Source organism: Cotesia glomerata, linkage group LG8 (genome assembly GCF_020080835.1).
Source record: "Cotesia glomerata isolate CgM1 linkage group LG8, MPM_Cglom_v2.3, whole genome shotgun sequence".
In the NCBI taxonomy this organism is placed as follows: Eukaryota; Metazoa; Arthropoda; class Insecta; order Hymenoptera; family Braconidae; genus Cotesia; species Cotesia glomerata.
Window position 1 is genome coordinate 8,814,326 of NC_058165.1, and position 11,227 is coordinate 8,825,552.

The 11,227-nt window shown below is 36.2% G+C and overlaps 1 long non-coding RNA gene across 1 annotated transcript; it reads left to right on the forward strand.

Annotated features, from left to right (window-relative positions):
* Positions 1 to 95: 95 nt before the first annotated feature.
* On the forward strand, positions 96 to 7,137 carry LOC123270584. The gene is made up of 3 exons (XR_006510636.1): positions 96 to 829; positions 894 to 1,038; positions 5,875 to 7,137. It is a non-coding gene; the product is annotated as an uncharacterized LOC123270584 (long non-coding RNA).
* The last annotated feature ends 4,090 nt before the right edge of the window (positions 7,138 to 11,227 follow it).

Consider the following 11,227-nt stretch of genomic DNA (forward strand, 5'->3'; position numbering starts at 1 on the left):
CGTAATAAATAGATTTATTAAAACTAAATCTACCATAGAATTTTAATAAAAACATATTTCCATGAAAAAAAAAAAAAAAAAAATAAGCGGTAAAAACTAAAATATTTACAAACTAAAACTAAAACTGAAGCGCCATAAAAAGTAACCCCGAAGTTTCTAGATTAAAAACCATAAAAGAGTTGAAAACACGGTAAGATATTTCATGAAAACTGTATGTGTATATATTTGCCTATAAAAATATCAAAAGTTTTATAAACTTGTATAAAATAAAATAAAAAAGTGAACAAAACGAGAATAGTCATCGATTGATTTGTTTCCGGCGATAATAACGTAAATCTGCTGAATAATTTTGTCAATCCATATCCATATGTATATAAATACCCATAGAGACGTCTACATATTCACAATATATATATATATATATATATATATATATATATATATATATATATATGTACAGAATTAGTATATGGTACATAGATGGTAGTCATCAATCGCAGTTCTCCCACTATGTATAACCTGTAAGCCCTCGGATCAATACAATCAGCAATGCTGAAAAATATTTACTGGCACTTTGAATCCCACTATTGTCGCTAAAATTTAATCAGTCAATTATTCTGTTTTAGGTAACAAGGAGCATCATTATTATTATTGTTATTATTAAAATTATTATTATGAATTTGAAGAAGATGAAAACAAAGGAGTGAAAATAATGAGGAGGAAAAAGTATGAGTAAGCCGGAGGCGAAAAAAAAGCATCTGAGAGTTTTCTTAGTCATCCCGTCACGTGTGTGTAGAGCTATAGATGGAGGTGTTATATTAGAAGTGGGGTAAGTGTCGAAGAAATGGAATTGAGCAACGTAATAGTTGGAAGGAGGTTCAACGTTGAAGTAGTTGCAGATGAGCTGAAGTTCCTTCTATTGGGATTGGAATTGGGAGCGAAGAGAAGAAGACTAGACGGAGTCTGAAGGAGAAGTCGATGAAATGGATGGGAGCTGCTAGCAGAGAAGCTAGATAAAATCGAATGGAAGGAAAGAAGGTAAGAATATAAGTATTTACAGTCATGTGCTAGGATCCTCGTCCTCTTCACCAGGTCACGGTGGGAGTAAGAAATAAGGCGTAAGGGGTAGTAGAAAGTAGAGAGTAGAGGGATGAACGAATAAGGTACTGATGATATTGCAAACCAGAGTTGAGTTGAGAGTAATCTGGAGAGTTTACCACTGTATACGTCGGATATGAGGGTGTCGCACAAGCCGGTCACGGCGTTGTTGCCATGGCAACGCTCAGCGATAAATCAACCCGCAGCATCCCCGAGTGCTGTAAGATAAAACCACATACATCCATGCATACTATATAAGTTGACTATCTGAGTACGTATATTGCCCCGAATAATTTATTAATTAGAATTAGAGTGTTAGAGCCCGAGACCAAGTGTGTTCTGATTAAGCAGCTCCATTGACACTTTAAATAAGGACAGCTGAATTTATAGAGTGCATTTAATTAACCGCCAACGGATAAATTGGTTAGGTCCTAGATTGAATCAGCTTCATGAAACTTACCCTTGATTTTTTGGACATGGTTGATGAGATTGGGGTTTATAAGACATTTATTCTTCTACTTCAACACTAGTTCTGGATTGTTAGTCCTTTTTGTGCGTAGTTATGATGGCCAGCAATCGTTACAGCAGTTTCTAACCAACTTATCGGCAGAGCGATCGATGTTAGCCCCGAATTTCATGATATCTTTATCACAAAAGAGCATCAGTGGTGTCAGGAATCAGGATTTCAGTACGAAATAGCTTGGCTGAAAGATTTCACCGATAACCTAAAGCGTAATGAGGTTAGGTGTCAAGTATGGCGTACTTATATCGATTAGATACGTCGATAAAAGACAATGTGGGCAGCTAATGGATACTATTTGCGCAGCAGACCAGTCTATTTCTATTTGCGTCCTTGGTCCTGGTCGGCCAGAAGCTATGAGATATTCGGTCATCACCGTGCTCGTGGGAGACTGCTCCCTGAAATAACAGATCATTGGATTCATCCACTTTATCAAAGGTTATTTGTTTTTTGTTTTTGCCACCCATTCCTCCTGTCCACTAGGGGCATGCGTATTATCTACCATAACTACCGAGCAGGGTAGAGTAGGCTGAGAAAGATGTTATTGTGACATTTACGGTGATGCCTCTGGCTATCATAGCGGGGGTGTACTTCATTATTTTGTTTTGACGTCACTGCGTCCTGATATAAATAACGAATACGTTAATTTATAGTCCACCACACAGAGACTACACTAAGATAATTATAAAATCCAGGAGCAATATTCATTCCCTGTGATGTTGATATAGTTTTCTACCAATAATCTAAAGTGAATTTCAACTCCCCCATGTGTCAACTAAGCTCCCCCCGGTATCCAGTAGGTCGAGGCCAAAAAAATAATGAGGGCAATAGCGTCGTAAGGGATTTTATATCACGACACTACCTCCAACATCCAATATGCTGAGCGATAGGCCAAGGACACCTGTTGCATTAATTTAACTTATAACCTATACCTTTACCTTGAATCAAGCATCCCCTGAAGAGAGTAATGATCTTACAATTTTAGGCTGAACTAAAACTAACCCTAGATGATCTAAAAACATGATTAGAAATCCTTAGAAAACCTAATGTCTTCTATTTCTTTGATTGAGTGGTTCAATCTTGGAAATGGTGGATCAGTAACTATTTAATTTGAACATGATTTATTACTATCTAATCCTCTTTCTCTGGGCACAAATAGAAACTCTATGTTTTATATGCATTGGTTTAAAATAATCTTATCGACAGCTAGAACCTCAATGAACTTTTACTATCCCAAACCTATAGAAAGAGTTACCCTTAGTTAACCCTTGGCATACCCCCGAGTTATTCTCTGTCGCAATACAGCGGACAATAAACGGTCTTTAGGACACAGTAGAGTAGAGGCGCTAGTGTACTCAATTGCAGTTAAAGTTACAGGTTATGTGTATTTTCTGTTGTATTTGTGTTGTGTATACAGTAGCTCAAACTAGACGGATAGAATGATAATCTGGGAGCTCTTGGTACTTGGTTAGGTATTGATCTGTCGGTTCGGGTGTTACTGTATATAACATTATCCCCACGTATCCAGAAATGGATTCCCTCTCCTGGTACTCTACCAACTGGGTAGTGGAACACTGTGAAAGGGTGGTGGAAAGGAACAGGCTCTTTCTACCCTTTCTAGCGGCTTAGGAACTTGGTGGGAGGCTAGAGTTTATTCAAAGGGGTGTCAAGCCCCCCGAAAGGGGCCACTGAGAATACGATGATGGTTTTGTATTTGCTGGTGAGTAAGCGAGAGATTGAGGTTTTTAGTGAGGGGATGATGATACTGTACTACGGAATGGTGAGGGCGGATTGGCAGCTCTGAATTTTGTATTCTTGCTCACTTGGGTCTTTTTCCTTCGCCAGTACGTCTCGTTCTGTATCACTACTCTTTAGATCTTTTTTAGGATTCTTCTTACCCGTTTTTGGCAACCTTCATGAAGTTGTTGTTTGTTGTAGTTGTAAGGAGCTCAGAATGATGGGAGCCAGTAAAAGGATACCAATAGAAATGTTTCTTACGTTTCTGATATGATATGGATTATTCTGCTGGTAAATAGATTCTTGGAAAGCAAACAAGGAACCAAGCTAGAGATAGTCCCTTACACATTTTTTAAACTTAATTTTGTCGGAATAACTTTCAAGAGTGTACAGAGGTATGCTAAATCTTTGTTTTATCATTTCTCGGCTAACTGAATTCTTGATGGCAGTAAAAGTAATTTAAAAAATATCATTCAGTTTAAGAAACCTGAATCTCAGGTTGTATCACATCATAATCCGCAAAACCATAAAATCCACGATCGTTTTCTTACAAAAGAACATAAATTTCTACTGATAATATTGATTTAATCTTTTGGAAATAGAAGAAGAAATAAATTATCCATAATTATTACGAATTTAAGCAAAATTCCATTTATTATTCACATAATATATTTGGATTATATCATAAATTTGCAACCATTATATAATATTTAATAGAAATTTTTAACTATCAACATTAGCAATTCATGGCAACCTCAATCCAGAATATAGACTATAGAAGTATAGAAATTTTTCAAGGGGTGAAGATCTTCAAATATTGTCGTCTCACAACAAATATAAAATTTGTATAACCTATAATTAATCGGAATTGATATGATAAAATATGTTATACACCATAAACAATAAATTGCGAGTATTTATCCGGTAATATAGTGACTTTATATTATATTGTACATAAACAGTTACAAGTGAGTTGTTTATTGATGATTGATCGTATAGATTGTATGGATTTAGGTCGAGCTGATATGTCGATGACGAGGCTTCTGATTCACTGTTTAATGTATCTATACATCTATATCTCAACTAGACTAATACTAGGTTATGCTATCACCTATACACATTCAGGTATCTATACAATATAGCAGTATAGCACATAGTATGTACATATAGGTAGATGGTAGATAGATAGAGATTGTTAGGGCACTCAGATGAGGATTAGGGGATGCAACCATATACGTATTGGTGATGTAATTATTCGTTTGATCAGGGGACAAGTCCCTTTGGTTGAATAATACACACCCCAAAGTATACACAACCCTATTACTATATACTAGAATACTCCTCAACGCTATGGGAACGATCTGGTCTGAAATTTCCGTTTCATCTACTCCCACCCTCGCCATTATTCAACGCAATTTCATTCCTCAAACAATAATAACTTTTACTGAATTTGTGATTGTCATTGCTATAATTACCAATGCGAGTCTCCACTTGCAAACATTTTCCATTGATTTTTTTCGAACTTTTAATCATTTATCATTAGTTTAAATCGTCAATGATAAGTGTATAATGTGCGTAAGTAGTAAACAAGCTATAAATACCGAATTGAAGAGAGAAGAAGAAGGAGAATAAGTATTTCCGCCAGTGTCTTATTTTGTTTTACGGTATTTGACGACGTAGTTATTAAATAATCTGAATTTAAATCGGCATAAGTTTAGTTGCTGTGTAAAATTAGTGTTTGCACAATATGTTTTCGTTTACTTTTTAATATTATGAGAATTATATCAAGTTTAATTCTAGTATTATAAATAAATTTCACTATATTCCTTATATTTTCATGATTTTTAAGTATTTATACTTCTCAATATTAAATAAAATGAAGTAATTCCAAAAATATGCTTTATTATTTCGTAATACGACCAAAGTAAATCCAGTCGTGGAAGCCATTAATAATTTAGATAATCGCAATAGCGTATTTATGAAAAAATCATCTATTTGCTTTTTGTGAGGTTAGGATGACCGTTCCTTGGGGACTGGAGGGATGGAAAAAAGATATGAATAATACGGAGTGCATTGGTATGCGAGTGACTGTTGGCCCTCGCCAAATTGACTCGAGCCATGTCACCATGGCAACACACAACTACTCAGACTTCCGGCTGGTCGATATCCTACCACTTGGATATTTTGTGGCGGACCTTGCGACTTTTACTACCAACATCCAATCTACAAACGCCAACCTAACCTCAACTTCGAAATACTTTTCTTTCCTAAGGGAATTTATCGACTCCTCACAGTGTCCTAATTCTTATTTTTGACTCACACTAACTTAGACTCTGATGATATGCTCCAGGGACCAAGTGTTTACTTGCCGTTAGGTTTATAATGTCAACAATCGATCCCTCCGGCCCTTAACTCTCAGTTCGCAAATCCCACTTTTAGTGGCCTCATTTTAGATTATTTAGACAAAAAAGCTCACGACTAAAAGATAGTTATTAAGCTATTTTCAAATTATGCATCAGGTTTATGGATTATGGATTGGCTGTGGATCCTACAGTATGGCCAGAAGAGGTGAGAAGGAAATTGAGAATTAAGAAACAAGGAACGAAGAGTCAAGCATGCGCATAAGAGCATGGGGACATACAGGTGCTGGCAGCAGACGGCACTCGGTGAGACTAAGATCCCTCAATATTAACGCGTATGTGTCGCCGACAGGTGGCAATGTTAACGTGTGCCCAATTGCTCGGGTTTTATATTAAAATAAAAAAACTTGAGAGGTGTCAAGGGACACCCGGATGGAACGAAGTTCCTTTCGATTTATTAGTAAAGGAATTGTAATAAAATTTTATTTTATTTAGAAAGAAGAAACGAAAATAACCCTGATAGCTATCCAATCGTAAAAGTTAACGTTAAAATGCAATCCAACTTATGCACAATCTAGTGCCGGAAATTCACTTTAACTTTTCTCAATATCTTGTAGTACAAGTCTTAATATGAACTTTTAGTGAAGTTGGACAAAACACTTATTGATATGGCAGATTATCAGAATTTGTCTCTTTTTTACATCGGTAGGTAATTTATCGGTAAAAAAACGAAGCACAGTAAAAATTTTTTACCACCCCGCACGGAAAAAGTATATATTCTGGAATATATTCTGAAATATATTCTAGAATATATCCGAGAATATATTCCGAATATAACCCGTTTTGCCCAAGGAATATATTCCGGAATATATGGGCATGCACTCACTTGTATTCCGTTTTACTCCAAATTTTTCTCTGGTCTGTCGTCAGATCTATGGTCTGATCCATCGTATATATACTGAATATATTATATACTTTTGAAATATATTCCTTGGGTAAAACGGGCTATATCCGGAATATATTTAGAATATATTCTCGGATATATTCTAGAATATATACTAGAATATATACTTTTTCCGTGGGGGACGTACATAATAAAAAAAACAATATTATATAGTTCGACCGGGGAGTCGAACCCGGGTAGATTGGTTACGAGGCAAGCTCTCTACCAGATGAGCTATCCGAGATGCTTGACGCGAATGCAACTTTAGTCACTTATTTCTGACATATTATTTCTATAATGTACTAGCTGACCCGGTGAGCTTTGTATCACCTACAATATATTTTGTTACACCTTTCGATCAGCGATTATCAATCTTTAAACTCTAACCTACTTCGATAAATGAACTTTCGGGTTTTATAAAAATTTTTCTAAACCATCCCTGAACTATAGCGAACAAAACAAAAAAAAATTTTTGAAAATGGGCCCAGCCGTTTTTTAGTTTTAGTGAGACTAACGCACAGCAATTTATTTTTATATATATAGATATAGATAATATAAAATGTAAAATTGTATTTGCAGTTATGAATATAAAGTGAGTGAGTTAATTAAATTTAAAAGTTTTTTGTTTTTAGCTATGACATTAAAGTAAGCAGTCACTTGACTATTTTTTAATTTTTTTTAACAAATAAATTTGTTCCAAAAAATTATTTATAAAAAATTGCATTATTAATTTTTGTAAATTTCTACATGTCAATTTTTTTTCTAATTATTTTTTACCATAATTTACTTGTTAAAAAAAATTCTTAAAATTATCAAATGTCAACTAGATTAATTTTCATTTTTAGCTTTAAAAATGTAAAAAAATGTTTTAATAATTTATTAATAAAAATAAATATCTGAAATCACATGATGTTTAATTTTCTTAAATATAAAAATACTCTGAAACCTTTTATGAAATTATTTACAAAGCATTAAAATTTTTATTTATCGTCCTATTATTTTTCATTAATTTTTTATAAGAAGTGATTGACAATTAACTTGCAAAAAACTTTTTTAAATCATGGTTTTCTAATCAACTTGAAGGTCCGAATAAATATAACTTGAAGTAACATTAATTTTTCTATAAATTTTACAGTTAAAGTTACAGTAATTTTTCATTAAAAAATCTTCCAACGTCAAGTTACTATACAATTTCAACACAAATTGTATATAAGTTTTACTGTACAAGTCTTGGAGTAAACTTAACGTTAACTTTGACTAAACTTCCTATACTACAAGTATTTTTATAGTAAGTATGGCTATCAGAGAACTGGCTTGCTTTCTATAAGAGAGAGAGAGAGACAGACAGAGAAACATGCGCACACCGCACGGCTTACAATAGCTTACTATAGCAAAAAGTGTCGTTACAACTTTTCGTATGAATTTTTTCCGTCTAGCCCCCTTTCGCAACGCGCGATAAGGAACTTCGTTCCAAAAGGACACATGCCGATCTTTTGTCTTATTGAGGAAACAAACATCTGTTTTACTTTTTTGATATATGTAGCTAAAAATCTATTGCCAGGTCCAACTGGATTTTCTAATTATGTTATAATTATATAATCAATCGATAATTGATCTTCGTTATTTTTTGAAGTCGATCAGTTGTCTGTGGGAAATAATTTTGAGGTTAGAAGTGGATTCACCTGAAATTTTCAATGTTTCATAGTAATATTTATGCCAGGGACATAGGGATTATTTGAATTTCTTAGAGAAATATACAATTGAATCAATGATCAAATGTTAACAACTATGATAATAATATTTAGATGATGACTTCTCCTTCCCATCAACCAAATAGATATCTCCTAAATTCTCAAAATAAACAAACTACAAGAGGGAAAAGGCCATATCTATTATTAAATTTAAAGTTCTTTTCACCCGGAATATATACATATTCTTTATACTCTTTCAGACTTTTTTGACCCTGCTCATATCAAGCTTCACCCTACAAAATAAACGAGCATCAGAATCCCAGTCACTTCCGCGGGAACCAACATTTCAACCCTCCTATTTCAACGAGTTTCGTTACCGCCAACTCCTCCTCCTCTCCAGCTTATCCCTTCACCATAAACCTAAAATTGTACGAGCTTGAACTCCTACTCTTTCCCCTCCGGTGAAAACCCATTCATCTATTCCGCGGATTCCCTAGAATAGTGCAGATTGTTCAGAATTTCGAGGCGTCTGAGAGGAGAGGTCCAGTCGGGGATCGTTGGGTTCTGTGGAGGGGAAATATGGATCGGAGGAGGAACAGACGCAATCGCAATAGAACACTGGAAGGGACTGAATATACTGAGCTTGAGGGGGGTAGTGGACTCGGAAGTGAGGGTAGCCGATTCTAGATGGGGATGGCGGGGGTGGTTAGTTTGGTGTATATGTATATATGTATATATGTATGATGGGGTGAATATATCGCAATCGGGGGCACTATGTCGCGGCGATGGCGGCCCTGGTCTGTTAGTGTATACTAACACTCATAAGAGTTCTCTCCCTTTTGTGTGGGTTAGTCCCAAGAAGTTTAAGTTGGTGATGTCGAGTCTTACTATCAGAGGGCACTGAAGGAGTTACAAAGTGAATAAAAGGAGTTTGAGTTTGAGGTAAACAGAGACCGAGCAGTGGAGACCAAGACCGAGACAGAGTATAGAAGAAAATAGTCTGCATTCTACATCGGTATCCTGTAATAGTGAAGCGTCTTGTCGGCCGCTGATCAATAACTAAGGGGTGGTATGGCGGGCATCTCTCACCCTCCGTCCCTCAATCCTCTCACTCCAAACTGTAGCACATCATCCCGTCCAGTACTCCAACACTACACTCGAGCTAACCCCTATCCCTAGCTCTAGCCCTAGCCCTAGTCCGCAAACACCCCTATCACCTCGTCTACCCTCGTGACCCCCCACGTAATTTACGTCACGGCCGTAAAGTTCATCTGACTTTGCAATAGTTGCACATTCCTGAAAGGAAAAGCCGAAGAGCTGCAGGCTGGAGGAGGAATATTTAAAACAAACTAGTATGCCTTTTCTGATCGATCACTGTTTCTTTAGTTTCAATGCTCAGGATTGTCAGATTTATTGGAAATCTTTTTGACGATTAGACGAGACAATATTTTACCCCTAACGATTTTTTCCAATGATCTATAGCATAGAAGAATTAATAAAGAAGTTCTGTACATCTGTACATTCTTATTCTCAAGGGGAAGACTCATAATATAGAAATTAACTTCGTTTGATTTGGAATAAGAAATTGGATCTATTGACCGAACCCTAGCCCTTTACAGAAAATAATTATCAACACCGTAACGCTATTGAGGTCGATTGAGTTAAAACACTATACCTCAGACAGCCTCATACTCAGCCTTCCGACAATACACCTAGTCCCAACGCGGCAGCACAGAAGATCAATAGGAATCTTACGCCCGGTACGAGATCTCCCTCCTCCTACGCCTCCGTAGCTTCTTCGTCTTAGTCCTCTTCGTTCCATAGTATACCGTGTACGTGTAATGTGCTATGTGCTTTGCTGCCAAAGCACAAAGGTGCTCACCCTGATAGTCCTGGTTTCCTCTCCCTCATTTCCTCTCCACTACCCTGAGAAACTGAGGGATACTCGGTCCCCAAGACTCGACAAAAAACGCTGGAATTTTATCCCACTAGTTTCCTGTATCTCTCTTTTTTTCTGTCTTTTTTGCCCAACGCTCACCTCTACTCTTGTATCTAATAAATAAGAATTTATCTGAAATTATTTCGCAGGCTTGGAAAATTGTCTTGTAATTTTCTTCACGAATTTTACGATGTGCGACGATCTATGACATTAGTGACGGCTTGGTTGATCAAAATTCCAACTCCGTCTCAGCTTCAAGCATCATGAAACCACTAATCTTGCTCTCAAGCTGCTTTGAAACATTAAAGTCCTTCATTACTTGCATCTAACTCGATACATAATAATAATATACCAAAAATGGGGTGGTGTTAGTCCCGAAAATGAGCCCGCGGCACGCACCGTGACGCGTGCACATGGTTTGAATGCGTCCGCGTCGATTTCGTCGCCACCTGTTCTGCCGACACATAACAAAATGGATAATAACAACCAACAGGGATAGTAATAAAATAAAATAAGGAAAAATTATCAACGAAGAATTCGGAATAAGGAAAGGAAAGAAAATAAAATAAAAGGTTTCTAGATCCAGTCCGAAACACCTGTCTGGCTTGATCTTCGACAGTTTTTTGGGCATGTGTTTGTGTAGAAAAAGTCGGAGAAAGCGCACGTGCCTCAGCACCTGTCATCTACCAACAGTAACGACAGTTGGTCATCTTGGATTATTTTTTTTACTTTACGTCTTGTAATGCATATTTTTGTAGCAAAATTTAAATCTAGACTAGATCCACAAAACTTGCCGATTTCTACTTTATCGATCCAGTAGAGTTTTGGGTTATTGATTGATCCGTAGGGTCACGAGTGTTGAATTTGATTGGTGTTTAGTAGGGCTGCTCCGGAGGGTGTAAGGGAAATGATAAAACGAAATTAGGTTGATTAGACAAG